This window comes from Zingiber officinale, chromosome 9B, assembly GCF_018446385.1.
Source record: "Zingiber officinale cultivar Zhangliang chromosome 9B, Zo_v1.1, whole genome shotgun sequence".
Lineage (NCBI taxonomy): Eukaryota > Viridiplantae > Streptophyta > Magnoliopsida > Zingiberales > Zingiberaceae > Zingiber > Zingiber officinale.
In genome coordinates, this window is record NC_056003.1 from 75,157,660 (window position 1) to 75,170,076 (window position 12,417).

The following is a 12,417-nucleotide window of genomic DNA, read 5'->3' on the forward strand; positions in this document are numbered from 1 at the left end:
TAAAAGCTTTTAAAAAGTTAGGTTAACTTAATTTTTGAAATAAAATTCAAAAAGCCCTTTGATATGATGGCTATAGAAGTTAAAAATAAATTTTTAAGAAATTGAAAATCTTTAAAGGCAATGGAGGAGTTTAAGACCCTAATGTACAAGCATGAGCTGAGTTTAATTATTCAATTTTCTTTTGCAAGGTATCAAAGCCCTAAAGTGCTAGTTGAGTAAATTTGTAGTGTTAATATTCTTAACCAACTGTCTAACCTTTAGCTACTGACTGAATGGCTAGAGGGCTACAGTTTTCACTTGGTTAGTCAAGTTAAATTAGTAATCCAGTGTAACGACCCGGCCCATTTGGCGGCCCATTTAGCGACCCTCGGGTCGTCGACCGTCGACCGTCGGCCGTACCGTAACTCACTAGGACTTTCCACCACTGGCCAGGGGTGGAAAGTCCTAGTGAGTAACGGCACGGCCAAAGGTCATCGGTCGACGACATTAGAGGTCTCCAAATGGGTCGACGACATAAGGGGCAGCCAGTGGGCCACCGCAAGGGCCGCCTAAGAGGCCAAAGGGCCAGGTCGTTACATCTAGTTAGTTTTGACTAATGCTGGATCATTTAACTTGATTAATGTAAAGTTGGTTTTTAACACCCAGACTCACTATGATGCACAAAAATAAGCATTCTGGAGTCCAGACTGTACCCTATGCATCTCACGACGTTCTAATTTTCTTTCAAACACAAACAAGTTATGCCTAGTGTGTTTGTGAGATGCTCTGGCTGAAGCTAGGGGAACATGATTTCTAGGGGGACGATTCTAGGCTAAGTCCAAATTTTGAAAGACTAATAAAGTTGGGATTTTGAAAACATTATTTTTCCTAGAATTTTAAAATTAAGAAATTTTGAAGATAAAAATTTTAAAATCAAGATCTATTCTATCCAATCACATTTCTTTGGGTGCAGAATTAAGTAGAAGAAGGCTGGTAAGTAGCTAAATTTTACTAAGCACAAGTATGACTGGTAAGCACAAAATAAGTAGAGCAACTGAGTACAGCTAGACTGGTAGATGAAGGTGTCTGTGTCTAAAATCTAGGGTACAATGCATGAGATGATAGCGTCAAAGAGTAGGGTCATTAGCTGGAGGGTCGTCAACTGGAGGTGGTGCAAGAGGCTGCTTAGGTGCAGGCTGTCCCTGGCGACGTATCTCACCCCGGAGAGAAGCGAATCCGGCAGCTATCTCGGATCATAGGGATCGGAGGGAGCGATGGCTATCTAGAATCACCCATCACGCCTGAGTGGACTGAACCTCGAGACGAGCGAGTCTGTCCTCGACAGAAAGTGGTGCCATGTCGAAGGTCCGGCCGAAGTGGAAGGCCCGGTGGAGGTGGAAAGTAATGGATCTCCAAAAACCTTCTCGGCTAAGAAGTCATGCCACTCAATGTCGGGCAATGCATGCTCGGCCTCTGGATCAATCGGAGCAGCGGCTGGCTGTGGTCGACCCTTCCAGGCTAGAATCCTCTCAGCGGTGACCTCTATACTGGCTACTCGAAGACTACGCTGCCCTAACTCGTCGTATGATGTAAGCAGGATAAGTGTCCCTACGGCTGTGTCTATCCTGAAGGTTGAAAAGATCTGAGTCAAGATATGATAGTAGGGCATGTGGACTACTCCAGATGTGACTGTACTAGATGCATGTATAATGTTCTAGAACATATGCAGTGCAATATCTATGTCTAAACGTTGACTCAGGGCGTACAGAAAGAATGAGTGAGAGGGTTGCATCTTCGGGACGTACCGAGATGTGATTAGCAAAATGTATGCTGCCAGGACTCTGTACATAACGTAGTCCTGAACCCTAAGAAGAGTGGACCTGAACTCATTCAGGCCGAATGGTCTCTCCTCCCCGAAAAAATGCATATAGATGGTGTCTAGTGTGATATGCGAATAGGGATCACCAAATGGTAGATCTCTACCTAGGTAGCATAGGAATGCACATGTAGACTCCATAAACTCTAAGCTAGTGTGAATCAGGGAGGGAGTAAACTGGAAGTCTGTTCCACCAACTCTGGTGGAATACGTACTATCATCAACCCTCTCGAGGTTGTGATAGAACTGTGCACACAAATCCTAGTTTACTGTATTGTTGCAATAAACTAGTTTCCCTAACTGATAGTGTTCTATCATCTGGATTGCGGGATGATAGAACTGGGTAAAAAATGACCTACCTACATACCTAGGTTTAATGGATTCAAATTTAAATCTAGCAAAGTCTACCCTAAGCCGCTCTGAGGGGAATCTAGGATCCGCAGATGGGGTCCTAGCCGGTGTAGGATCAGCATGTCGGCGTTTTTTGATTTATGCAACATATAACATAAAATGCATAAAAATAACATATAAGGACAATAGGATGTTTGAAGATATACCTAGGAGGCATTGTAGGATGATTGAAGGAGTTTGGATGGGTTGAAGGCGCCTTAGAGGGAAGAAATCGCCGGATTTTGAGAGAAAATCGAGTGGAAACGTTGAGACGTGAACGAACAGAAAGTATTCTGTTCGTTTCTGAAATTAGGGATTTAAGGCACCTTAGACTATTCTGAAGGCGCCTTAAGTAGGCTGTTGAAGGCACCTTGGAGAGTATCCGAGGCGCCTTTAGTTAAGGCGGCGGGAGATTTCCCTCCATGATTGAGGGCGCCTCACTCGTGTGGGAGGCGCCTCTGACGCGCGGCTACGTGTTTAACAGGATTTTTTTTTTGAATAATGTTAAGTTAATTGAATTTTAAAGAAAAGTTAAGTTAATTAGATTTTGAAAAAATGTTAAGTTAATTAAATTTTGAAAAATATTAAGTCAATTAAATTTTGACAAAGTATTAAGTTAATTAAATTTTGGAAAACGTTTAAGTTAATTAAATTTTGGGAAATGTTTAAGTTAATTAAGTTTGAAAAATATTAAGTCAATTAAATTTTTAAAATATTAAGTTAATTCGATTTTTAAAAATATTAAGTTAATTAAATTTTGACAAAGTATTAAGTTAATTAAATTTTGGAAAATGTTTAAGTTAATTAAATTTTGGAAAATGTTTAAGTTAATTAAGTTTGAAAAATATTAAGTCAATTAAATTTTGAAAATATTAAGTTAATTAAAATTTGAAGAGTTAATATTTTGAAAAATATTAAGTTAATTAAATTTTGAAAAAGGATTAAGTTAATTAAATTTTAGAAAATGTTTAAATTACTTAAATTTTGGAAAATGTTTAAGTTAATTAAGTTTGAAAAATATTAAGTCAATTAAATTTTGAAAATATTAAGTTAATTAGATTTTGAAAAATATTAAGTTAATTAAATTTTGACAAAGTGTTAAGTTAATTAAATTTTGAAAAATGTTTAAATTAATTAAATTTTGGAAAATGTTTAAGTTAATTTAAATTTTGAAAAATATTAAGTTAATTGAATTTTGAAAATATTAATTTTTGAAAATATTAAGTTTAAATTAATTTTGAAAAATATTAAGTTAATTAAATTTGAAAAATATTAACTTTATTTAAATATAATTTAATTTTAATTTAATTTTAATTTAATTTTAATTTAATTTAATTTAATTAAGTTTAAATTTAATTTAATTTAATTTAAATTTATTTTAATTATAATTTTACTTCATTTTAATTTAATTTTGATTAATTTTAATTTTAATTTAATTTTATTTTATTTTGATTTAATTTAATTTAATTTAATTTTGATTTAATTTAATTTAATTTAATTTAATTTAGTTTAATTTTAATTTAATTTAGTTTTAAAGTTTTGTTCTTAGTCATCTCACCCGATCTAGATTTCTCAATCAGGGAATCCTATAATTTTGTGAGATGGGTTAGGTTTAATTATAGGGTTTGGTTTAACTTTATGTTAGATTCAGGTTTAGCTTTGGGTTCAACAAATAGACATTCTTTGGATAAACTTCTGGGCTATGGTGAGTCACTTGGACATCATTAAAGTAACCATGCCTTCGAGGTTTTACAAATAGTCCTATCCACTGAACTTAGTACAAAACCTTAGTCTAACTAGTTAGGATCCATAAAGGGTATCTTCGGTCAGTTCCACTTAGCCAAATGCACCAGGTCGAAGCCATATCTTCCTAGGCATGCATAGACTAAGCTTCCCTAACATACTATCATCCAATACTTCACCAGTACCGTGGGTCAAGTTAAACTTAGCCCTTTTTATTCTAGTCATAATTATCATGTCGTGTAGGTTGCGTTTAGTTACCCTGTCGAGTAGGTTCCTTTTTGGAGGTGCCAGATATTCTGGAGCCTCCATTACTGATTTTCCTATAAGATTAAATTAATTTTAATTTAACTGATTATTTATTAAAATAATTTTATTTATTTATTTTTTAAGATAATTTAAATAGTTTAATTATTTATTAGTTAAAATAACTTTTCTTTTTGCTCCCCCTGGATCATAGCCCCGATAAGGTCTATCAAGGTAATGTACTTGATCCTTGGGGACCCAGTATTGACCAAGTCCAACTTGATTGACCAGGTTGGACTTGGGTACCTATGCTTGGACCAGTTTACTATTTAGTTTGTTGTCTAACGATAGGTAAGATCGATATTTCCTTCTAGATTTAAAACCTAGTCCAGTTCTATTGTAAACGACTCTTTGATTTCCAAGAATTAGGTCAAGGTTCTTGGACCCCAAAGAAAACCATTCTAGGGTAGTCTTCAAATCCTTAGCTTGACTTTTCAGGTTGGAATTCTCTTCCTCAAGTTTTTGAACTTGAGTTGAGGTTCCAGTCTGAGCTGGATTAGTCAATGATTCGGTATTAGTCACTTCTTTAAGGAGTGTTACCTCCTTTAGAAGCGACTTGATTCAAACTTTGGACTTAGCTACTTTATACATTAAGTAATTGATTAAACTGTTTAAACGACTTTTACTTATAGAGGGGTTTGGCCCTTCGGAAATGGATGCGGATTCGTGGCTTCTCTCGGACTCGGCTTCCGATTCGTCCTCGCTTTTGGTGTAGTCCCGGGCTGTCAATGCGAGGAGGCTCGCCTGCTCGACTTCTTCGTCGTCGGATTCCTCGGAAGAAGATTCATCCCAAGTTGCCTTCAGAGCCTTCTTCCTTCTTGGTTTCCTTGGGTCCTTTTAATTCGGGCAGTTCACCTTGATATGCCCCTTCTGATTGCACCCGTAGTAAGTCACCTCGAATTTGACCTTTGAGCTTGTTTGGGCTTCTTTGGTTTGGATGGCCTTTTTTGCATCCTTTTTGTTGAAGCCCTTCTTTTTGTAGAGTTTCTTCATCAGGTTAACGAATTCGGTTGTTAGCTCGTCGTCGTCTTCCGAATCTTGTTCCTCTTCTAATTCTTGTTCGTTTCTACGTTTTGATTTTGACTCGCGTGCTCTTCCTGTACCTGCAATCAAGGCCAACCCTTTCTCGGCCGGACGTGAGTTAGTCTGTTCGTGAAGCTCAAACTCAGAAAACAACTCCTCCAATTTAATAGTAGAGAGATCCTTAGAAACCTTGTAGGCATCTACCATGGATGCCCACAAGGTGTTCCTTGGAAAGGCGTTTAAGGAGTACCTTATGATGTCCCTGTTATCTACCTTCTGTCTGATTCCATGGAGTCCATTGGGTAGTTCTTGAATTCGGGCGTGGAGCTGGCTAGCTGTCTCACCTTCCTGCATTTTTAAGTTATACAATTTGTTGAATAACAAATCTCGTTTACATACTTTGGTATCGGAGGTCCCTTCGTGAAGCTCGATCAGCTTCTCCCATAGCTCCTTGGCGCTCGAGAATGGACCGACGCGGTTTAGCTCCTCCTTTGTTAGTCCGCACTGGAGGGTACAAGTTACTCTGGCATTTGCCTCCACCTTCTTGATTAATGCTGGTTCCTAGTCCTCGCAGGGTGTAGGTTTGCCATCTTTATCAGTTGGTAGATCCAATCCATTCTTGACGATCATCCACGTCTCGAACTAGATTTTGAGGAAATTCTCCATTCATCCTTTCCAGTATCCGAAGTCTTCTCCAGTGAAGAGCGGGGGACGAACGATGCTATATCCTTCTTGCTGAGCCATATAGTTAATATGCAAAAACACAATAGTAGAGATGTCCCAAGACTAGGTCTTGGATTAGTAGTGCGGGAATAAGTTTAATAAAATAACGAACTCGAGTGGTGTTGCACCGACTTTGAGTTAAAATCGATTTGAAGGAAAAGTAATTCGAATTTAGCTATTAAGCTAATTCTAATTGACTCCGTAAAACTGAAAATACCACGAAAAAATTTCTTGAACGGTGGTTGCACCGATTCAAAGCTACCCCGCTCTGATACCAATTGTTGGATCGAAAGCGCTAGAGGGGGGATGAATAGTGCTCGTGGCTATTTTGCGTTTCGGAGTCGGAAATCGTTCGAGAGTTAAAGCAGCGGAAAAAAAAAATACAATCACACAAGAACTCGAGGAGTTACTTGGTTCGGAGCCTGTGGCGACTCCTACTCCAAGGCCCGCGATTGTTGTGTTGGGTTCTTCGGGCCGCGAAAACTGCTTTTTCGCGTCGCGGAAACCCCGAGTCACCCAAAGCCATGGATCTCGTGCAAAGATTCGTAAACAAAATTTTTGAAAAACCTTTTCTTGTACGAGTTTGTAAAAACTTTAGATCTACACTAAAGTTAAGATCATTACCCTTGTAGCGAAGCCCTTCGCGTTCCCGCTTGTCCAAGATGTCGCCGGATCTCTAGTTGTCAAAGTAGACAACCTCTATATGTATCCACACGGACACAAGTAGAAGGAGATGACCAAAACACAAGGTGTGCTAGCACCAATGGAGTGTTCGGCCAAGGAATGGGAGAAGGAGAAGAGAGAGAACCCAAGGGAGAAGAAGAGTGAATGAATCAATTGAGAGGAAATTCAAAAAAAAACCCTTAGCCATCAAGTGGCCGGCCACTCTAGGAGGTGTAACCCCCACATTAATTCCAATTAATGTGGAGACCATTAAGAGTTGTAACCCCCATGAGGTGGCACTCTAGGATGATGTGGATCAACACTATTGGTCCACATCTTGCCACCTCACTAAATGACATGGCAACAAGTGTAACCTCCTCATTTAATGTGGGCCGGCCACATTAAATGCTATGGAGGCTTGTAACCTCCATGAGGTGGCACACATTGATGATGTGGAGCAATCCTATTGGTCCACATCTTGCCAACTCACTAGTGATGTGGCAAAAAGTCAAGTCAAACATGACTTTTCTCTTCCTCTCAAATCAAGTCAAACTTGATCAAATCTCTCTCATGGTTGATCTAATCCAACCATATGATTCAAGCCAACTTAATATAATGAATCTAATTCATTAAATTAAGTTGATTTAATGAGTCATAATCTAAATTAGACTCATTGAATACATGAATCAACTTGTGTCCAACTCAATTAGCCCAATTTGGATTACTCTTAATCCAATATGATTCATCAAATGAATCTAATCCTCTTGGTTCATCATATGAACCAAATCTCCATCTAATTGTCCTTAATGTGTGACCCTATAGGTTCTTGTAACGTTGCCAATGCCCTAAACCCATTTAGGAGCATAAGTAATGAGCGGTATCTAGCAACACATCATTACTACCCAAGTTACAAGAATGTCGAGATCCGACATCACCTTGTGACTACCAATTGTGACTCCTCACAAAATATGTCAAATGTCCTTCTATCCTTGACATCTAGATTGATCAATGTGAGGCATAGACCGTGTCATCCTCTAATCAATCTAAATCTTGAACTCCAAGTAGACTCACTCGATCAAATGAGCTCAACATCTCATGTTGACTCATTTGGGCATGGCCATGCACTTCGTGGTCCAACTCTATCAAGAATATTGATGTCGCTCCCGTCATATGGGAGGGATATATCCCATCTACATCACTCACATCCCTCTACATAATTTATTACATACCCAGTAATCGCCTTTATAGTCCACCCTGTTACAGGTGACGTTTGACGAAACCAAAGTACATAACTCCTTATGTAGGGATCCATGGTGACTTCAGGTCAAAGGACTAATAGTCATACTAATAGCCACATGAGAAAGTATATGACACTCATATAACGATCCATGATACTTTCTCATGGCGGGTCAATCAGTATACATTCTCTAATGCATACCCATGTGTCAGCTTGATATCTCTATATCCATGACTTGTGAGATCAAGTCATCGAGCTGACCTACATGCTAGTCTTATTGTATTAACATTGTCCCTGAATGTTAATACTCGACTAGGAATGATTTAGAGTAGTGTTCCCTATATCATCTCACTATCGATTCAACCAATCGATTGATATAGGTAAGAACCTTTCTACTCAAGGACGTTACTATACTTATTTTATCTGGCACTAATACAAATAAGCATAATAACCAAAAATTAAATGCCTTAATATATATACATGAATATGATATACATGAGTCCATACAATCATCAAATGATTGGCTCTAGGGCTCTAACTAACAATCTCCCACTAGCACTAGTGCCAATCAGTATAGGCTCTAAGGCCTAATGACCTAGTGTGACCATCATGCTTCCTCTGTTCCAAAGCCTTGGTCAAGGGATCTGCGATGTTAGTCTCTGTAGGTACTCTGCAAATCTTCACATCTCCTCTATCGATAATCTCTCGAATGAGATGGAAGCGCCGTAGTATGTGCTTGGTCCGCTGGTGTGAGCGAGGTTCCTTCGCCTGTGCTATAGCTCCATTGTTGTCACAATAGAGCTGAACTGGATCAGCGATGCTAGGAACCACCCCAAGTTCAGTGATGAACTTGCGGATCCAAACTGCCTCCTTTGCTGCCTCTGATGCAGCAATATACTCGGCCTCTGTTGTAGAATCAGCTACTGTGTCCTGCTTCGAACTCTTCCAGCTCACAGCACCACCATTTAAGCAAAACACGAACCCTGACTGTGATCGGTAATCATCCTGATCGGTCTGGAAGCTGGCATCACTGTAACCCTTTACAGTTAGCTCATCATTGCCTCCATATATCAAGAAATATTCTTTAGTCCTTCGTAAGTACTTAAGAATATTCTTGACCGCTATCCAGTGACTTTCACCTGGATCTGACTGGTATCTGCTCGTCATGCTCAAAGCATACGAGACATCAGGTTGAGTACATAGCATGGTGTACATGATCGATCTTATGGCTGAGGCATAAGGGATCTGATCCATGCGATCTCTCTCCTCTCTAGAAGAGGGACCTTGAGTCTTCGAAAGACTCACGCCATGTGACATCGGCAAAAATCCCTTCTTGGAATTCTGCATGGCAAACCGAAGGAGTACCTTGTCAATGTATGTACTCTGACTTAGGCCAATCAATCTCTTAGATCTATCTCTATAGATCTGTATCCCAAGAATGCGGGATGCCTCACCTAAGTCCTTCATTGAGAAGCAACTCCCTAGCCAGGTCTTGACAGAGTGAAGCATAGGGATGTCCTTCCCAATGAGTAGTATGTCATCCACATACAATATGAGGAAAACAACTATGCCCCCTACAACCTTCTTGTAGACACAAGGCTCATCTTCGTTCTTGATGAAACCAAACTGTTTGATCGCATCATTGAATCGAAGATTCCAGCTCCGAGAAGCTTGCTTTAGTCCATAAATGGACCTATGCAGCTTGCATACTCTACTAGTATGCTGTGGATCTACAAAACCCTCAGGTTGTGTCATGTACACATCCTCGAGTAGGTTTCCATTCAGAAACGCAGTTTTGACATCCATCTGCCATATCTCATAGTCATGGTAGGCTGCAATAGCAAGCATGATCCGAATGGACTTAAACATCGCCACTGGAGAAAAGGTTTCATCATAGTCAATACCATGAATCTGCTTGAAACCTTTAGTTACCAAGCGACCCTTATAGATAAGCCCATCCATGTCAGTCTTTCTCTTAAAGACCCACTTGCACCCAATGGGTTTTACCCCTTCAGGTGGATCAACCAAAGTCCATACTTGGTTGGTGTACATGGATTCCATCTCGGATCTCATGGCTTCTAGCCATTTCTCGGAATCTGGTCTCATCACAGCTTCTTGATAGGTGGTAGGCTCATCCTTTATGAGCACAATGTCATCATGGTCAGACAAGAGAAAAGAGTATCTCTCAGGCTGACGACGTATCCTATCAGACCTGCGAAGAGGTATGTCTACTTGAACTGGTTGTTGTTCCTCAACTCCTTGTGGAACATCATCCACAACACTTTGTGGTTCCAGTTCAATTTCCATCGAGGCATCAGTGCTATTGTTCGCATCTTGAACTTCTTCAAGATCGAATGTGCTCCCACTAGTCTTTCTAGAAACAAAGTCCCTTTCTAGAAAGACTCCAGTCTTTGCCACAACAACCTTGAGCTGACTGGGAGTGTAGAAGTAATATCCCTTAGTTTCCTTGGGATATCCGATGAAATAGCACTTGTCGGATTTGGGTCCTAATTTGTCTGAGACTTGACGTCGTACGTAAGCCTCACAACCCCAAATCCTCATGAAAGACACCTGGGCATCTCTCCCAGTCCATATCCTATATGGTGTCTTTATCACGGCCTTGGATGGAACTCGGTTGAGAATGAAAGTTGCCGTGTCTAGAGCATAGCCCCAAAGGTATGTCGGAAGATCTGTGTGACTCATCATAGATCGTACCATATCTAATAAGGTACGATTCCTCCTTTCGGATACACCATTCCACTGTGGTGTTCCAGGAGGAGTGAGTTGGGATAGAATCCCACACTCAGCTAAATAGTCACGAAACTCATGGCTTAAGTATTCACCACCTTGATCTGATCGAAGTATCTTAATACTCTTGCCAAGCTGGTTCTGTACTTCATTCTTGAATTCTTTGAACTTTTCAAAGGATTCTGACTTATGTGTCATCAAGTACACATAACCGTATCTACTGAAATCATCAGTAAATGTGATGAAGTACCTATAACCGCCTCTAGCAGCGACATTGAAAGGGCCACATACATCACTATGTATGAGTCCTAACAGATCAGTCGCTCTCTCGCTTTGCCCACTAAAGGGAGTCTTGGTCATCTTGCCTCGTAGGCATGACTCGCATATCTCATATTATTCTAAATCAAATGAGTCCAGTAAACCATCCTTATGGAGCTGGGATAAGCGCTTGTCATTTATATGACCTAAGCGACAGTGCCAGAGATAGGTGTGGTTCATATCGTTCGATTTGAACCTCTTAGTACTAACGTTATAGATAGAGCTCTCAAGGTCTAGAATATAGAGTCCGTTCATCAGAGGTGCACTACAATAGAACATATCGTTTAAATAGACAGAACAACATTTGTTCTTTATTATAAACGAGAATCCTTTCTTGTCCAAACAAGAAACTGATATAATGTTCTTAGTCAATGCAGGCACATAACAACAATCGTCTAACTCTAGTATAAGCCTAGAGAGCAAAGATAGAAAATAAGTCCCTACAGCAACAACAGCAACCCGTGCTCCATTGCCTACTCGTAGGTCTATCTCGTCCTTTGTCAATGCTCTGTAATTTCTCAGTGCTTGTACATTAGTACAAATGTGCGAAGCACATCCAGTATCTAATACCCACGACGAAGAAATAGAGAGGTTGACTTCTATAACATTTATACCTGAAGTAGAAATCTTATTTCTCTTCTTGTTAAGATCTTCCAGGTGTCCTGTGAAGTTCCTCTTCCAGTGCCCTTCTTGTCCTTGATATAGTTGACAAAGATGTGCAACCATATCGTAAGCACCCATCAACTCAAGTTGCTTCTGAAGCTCAGAGTTCATGGTTGCGAGCATTAGACAGGACACATCTAATGCGTCATCTTGATGCTTCTTGTAAGCATCCCGGTCAGCTCGCATGGCAGTGGCAGGAGGAGCCTCCGGAATAGGCTGCTCCAGAACGTACAGTTTACATTCCTGAGTGAGAACTATTCTCAGGTTCCTGTACCAGTCCAGGAAATTTGCTCCGTTGAGCTTGTCCTTCTTAAGAACAGATCGGAGAGAAAAAGTGTTCGTATTCGACGTCATGGTTATCTACAACAGAAAATTTGCAGAAATAAATATCATATTCTTTAAAAATCATTTAATTAGGCCTTTAATTAAATGATGCTCCCACTGAATTCTATAATTCTTGTGGGACAAGATCCACATCATACTAACCCTTGAGTTAGCTTTGGCTAATACGCCCAAGGCTTAGTATGATCGGTAGGTAACGATTACCAATTACATCTCTATGCAACTCTTGTTTATAGAATCAATATCCGCATTTATATTAAAACTCGAGTTAGCTTTGGCTAATACGCCCGAGAGTTAATATAAACGTGATTTTGTCCTACCTTTCCAACTATTGGAAGAATGCCTATAGTTGACTCGATCCAACCGAGTAACTAGGAATACTCAATCTAATTGAGTTTGTATTCACCCA